This window comes from Hylaeus anthracinus, unplaced genomic scaffold, assembly GCF_026225885.1.
Source record: "Hylaeus anthracinus isolate JK02 unplaced genomic scaffold, UHH_iyHylAnth1.0_haploid 11981, whole genome shotgun sequence".
NCBI classification, from domain to species: Eukaryota; Metazoa; Arthropoda; class Insecta; order Hymenoptera; family Colletidae; genus Hylaeus; species Hylaeus anthracinus.
In genome coordinates, this window is record NW_026534329.1 from 7,668,318 (window position 1) to 7,673,049 (window position 4,732).

Consider the following 4,732-nt stretch of genomic DNA (forward strand, 5'->3'; position numbering starts at 1 on the left):
AAAAAAAAAAAAAAATATACATGTCGAATTGAGTGGCTCCTCCTTTTTGAAGTTGGTTAAAAAATGTCTTTCTACAAAATATCTTATCACAACATATTAAACCTAATCTTAAAATCTAACAACATAATAAATTTAACAATAACTTAATCAATAGTGAAAACAATAACAACATTATTTCCCAGTCATATTTTACGTTTCTTTTTTGAACCGTAACTTTCAGGTCCGGTTTCTGCATCTAAAAATAATACTAACAATAAATATCAGAGATATTTCGACGATTTCATTCGCAAGGGTCCACCCTGTATAGAAGCGGAAGCTGCGTTACACAAACGAACTTAATGTTATGTAAAAACAACAGCAGGGTGGTTTGCACAGGTCGCAGACACGCCCGTGGCCGCTTTCTCGCTTTCCGCGTATATTAATGCTAAGCGAAAGAAGAGCGAAAGCGCGGGGCAGACAAGAGCCAGTCGAACCTCGAGCAGATGCTCACCGTCGGAATATCTAAATAAATCCGCGCGTCGGCCACCCTTAAAATCCTCGAGTCGAATAAGTAATAACGTTCGTCGGTCCGCGGGTTGTTAGATCCATCCCTTTTCCGTATTCCGCCTTGCCCTCGGCTGCATAAGCGAGGCGCTTAGTCCGATTTCGGGACTTTAATTGGCCCGGGGGAATTCCGCGGCGTGGACTTACTTTACGAGTAAACTTTCCAGATATTTCGTGGCCCCCGCCGAGACGGAGGGGGGAACGGAAGAGAGGATGCATATTTTTTTGTTGTTCCGCCAGCGAGTTTCGGAAGGCAGGGAGACACGGAGAGAAAGGACGAGAAGGTACGGGACACTGTCGCGATGAGATATACACTTTCTTCGTGGCGAGATTTAATCAGTTTCGCAGCCGCAGTTGCGGCCGATCTTGCGGGTTATGGAATCGTCGAGACGGCCGCGAAACTTTTTCACGGATCTTGAGAATCCTCGGGACGCGAAAGGAGTCGCAGACGCGTTGTTCTTGGGGCTAATCTACCGATAATTCTTCAAAATACCACGCTTACACGGTATCTAAGCGGTTACTTCTTACCATTAACGATACATCAAACAATGCTAAATTCGAAGTACCTGGGTTTTAAAGTTGATTTTTGAGGCTAGGAAAACGTGACTGGATCTCCAATCAATAAATTACTCTACGCGGACACTTCTTATTATATTGTATATATTAATTACAGAGAAATGAAACTACCATGCATATAAGAAACAAAAATATATTTAATTTTTGAGTTTAGGAAAGTGTGGTTGGATCTCGAGTCAATAAGTTACTTTCCACAGACAGTTCTTATTATATTGTATATATTGAGGAATGAAATACATACATTTCCATGTATATATATGATATATATGTATGTATATATGCATCTACAATTACAATGTCTACTAGAAACAAAGCTACATAACTATGAAAGTACACACGAGCATATTAAAGAAACAAGTATCATAAATATTGCACGTGGCACACACACACAAAAAAAAAAACGAAACAGTAACAGAACAGTATCACATAATCTTTCAGCAAGTACCAGCCTACCATGCAACTAATTTACTACACTAAGGCTCGTAATTCAATACTCCGCATTGTCAAGAAACGTTCATTTTGGTCCCAGCCTTTCCTACGCCTACGCCTCGAAACGATCTAGCATCCGTGGAAGCGGTTTATCGATCTCCTAAAGCCTGCCGTCATTGAAACACAGAAGCCACTCGGCGCGGCGCGGAAGGAATTTTTAATAACGCGAAGCAGCGTGAAGCATTAATACCGAATTCGCCAGCTTTTAAAAGCGGCTGATACGATTTTTATGCGAACGAGGAACGGGAGAATGGAGATGAACAATCGTACAAAAGAAGGAGACTCGATTACCGGGGGTTGGAGGGGGAAGAAGGGCGACGGGGATGGGGGTGGATATATATTCAGCATATTCGTGCCGCGATAAGTACACATTGTTCGACACATTGCGCAGCGACGTCGCGAGCTATCGTTAGTCACGCTTAGCCACGTTTTTCCACGGTGATTCTCGTCGACGACCTCAATTTAGTAGCAGCCATCGATCGAGCCGAGCGAGTGGAATGCAAATCGTAGCTCTTAATTGGAGAATGAATTCGACTACGGTGCACAATTATTCATGAGTGCACGACTGTCGATGACAACTAGTTCCGATACACCCCGTCAACCTTCGTCGCTTATGGCAAACCAAACCACACCGGTATCCTTTCTCTGTCAGGAGTCCTGATTCAGGACCGAGTGGGTCTTACTGTCACGCTATTTTAGGAAACAACTTCGACGCGAACCGTTTAAGAACAGGGTTACCATGACCGTGTCGAATCTCTCGTATTTAAAGAGGAGAAGCTACGACAAAGCTTTCCCGAATAAACGATAAGTAAGACTAATTCGATACTGCAAAGATAGACATTGACGTTGGTATAAACTTTATTCGAACTGTATAGTAATTATGCGAGAGGGTAGTTGTACATAAAGATAGACATCGACGTTTGTATCATACTTTATCTGAACTGTGTAGTAATTGCGCAAAAGGATAGTTGTTTTGACTATTTTAGCATCCCGACGTGAAGGGTATATTGTAGTAAAAATAGGAACTATAGGAAGAAGCAAGATTAAAGTCAAGGGAAAAGTTTTTTAAAGTGTACGTTTTCAATACCTTTCTTACCCCAAACGTAAGAGCGACTAACATATTTAGATAGAGTTGATTCTGTCATCGATAGGAACAAATAAGTGAGACTTTAAGGCAACGGCACGGCCTTCTGAAAAACCGAAAGGGCTGGGACTGTTTATAGTATAGATATTGCCATATTTGGCGATATAAATAGTATAATACATATCGAATTATTCTAGAGTTCGAGTATGGTAATCAACGTTACGCAAAGGGTTCAGACGAATATCGCACCGTTGGACGGACATAAACACGTTTATCTTGTGATCCAGCGATCGGAATCGTCGAAAATTGAGGAAAACTGTCGTATTTCGTGTTATTCTAAGGTTTGAGTATGGCAAGTCATCGTTTCGCAAAGGGTTCAGACGAGGATAGGACGAAGCAAGATTAAAATCAAGGGAAACGTTTCTTAAACTGTACCTTTTTAATTTCTTTCTTACTCCAAATGTAAGGGCGACTAACATATTTACATAGAATTAATTCTGTCATCGATAGGAACAAAAAAAAATATATACATGTCGAGTTGAGTAACCTCCTCCTTTTCAAAGTCAGTTAAAAAATGAGATTTTAGAGCAACGGGATAGTTCGGGGCCTCCCGAAACATTGAAATGGCTGGGACTACTTATAGAACAGATATTGCCATATTTTGTGACATAAATAGTATAATACTTATCGTATTAGCACATACGTATTAATACATAATTAATTTGATCGGATCGTCCGGACGACGAATAGCGCCACGAGTGAAGCAATATCTGCTAGATAATCCATATCTATAATATAAAACTATTAATATGTCGAATCATGAATCGATTAAGCGATTCCTCAGGGGCTGTAGCGGTGTTTCTAGCTACAGTACGGGCTTGGCAATCCCGAGGTACCCGAGCTAGTAAATCTAAATCTAATGTAAATCTAATGAAAAAAAAAATGTGTAAAACTGGTACATTCTAAACACGTATGTGTAAGACTCGTGAATTGTGCAAGCAAGACTGGACCAAGAAAACTATTAACAGTCCGACAAGACTATCGCTCAAATAAAGTACAATAGTAGAGACATGAATTATGTGATATTAACCCTTTGCACTCGAGAGGCGACTCTCAGGCACCATTAGGTTTCACCCAGCAATTCTACAATATTTAATGTCCCTTTAAGTCTGGGTTAGGTCTCGGTTAAGTCCCGGTTAAGTCTCGGGAGCTTTTTTACACGGCTTTATCGAGGATAAATAAAAGTACAAATAGATTTCCTTATTTTTTCTACGTAGATTTCTTCAACAGAAATATGTACATTGTGGTGGCTGACGAGTAAATAACATGTATATCAATTAATCGATTAAGCGAGCTCGAAAGTGTGGTAACTATATTCTCTGTACCTATCCGCAGCCATTGTAAATACAATGTTCAAATATTCCTTCGTTTCACCCAAGAAACACGTAATTTTAGTTTCTCCTCCTCCAAACGTTAAAGAATTCAACTGCACCGCCTGACTCTACCAACGATCTTATCTCGCATCATTTTTCCATAGAAGCCAAACGCAATTCGATGTATAAAGGGTTAACGAGTATATCGTCGAACCGGTCTCCGTCACTGGTCGCAATGCATTTTACACAACAAAGAAGTGGGTTCTTATCCTCGTTGTTCGGCCAACGGAAAACCCCAAAAGAGGAGCAAACGCGGAGGAGAAAAAAACGAAGAACGCGGAGGCAGAGGCGGAACGAAGGGAAAGCCACGGGACGGAGTGAAAATCCTGGCGGAAAGAGGAAAGCGGGTGGTCGTTGGCTGCTGGGACGGGGTCTGGCACGCACCCCCTCCCCCCCGAATGACAGATGGTATTTTCGCGTATCATGATCGCGGCTAGGATAGTTTCCTATATCGTGGAATATACAGCCCCGGCCTGGCATCGTCGACATGTCGATAGCAGGCCTCGCCGTGCGATACATCCACCGATATCCCCGTACCATGGGTATCCGCGCGGACCATCCCCTTCGTTCGACCGCTAAATGGCCAACCGGAGCCACCCCCATGGTG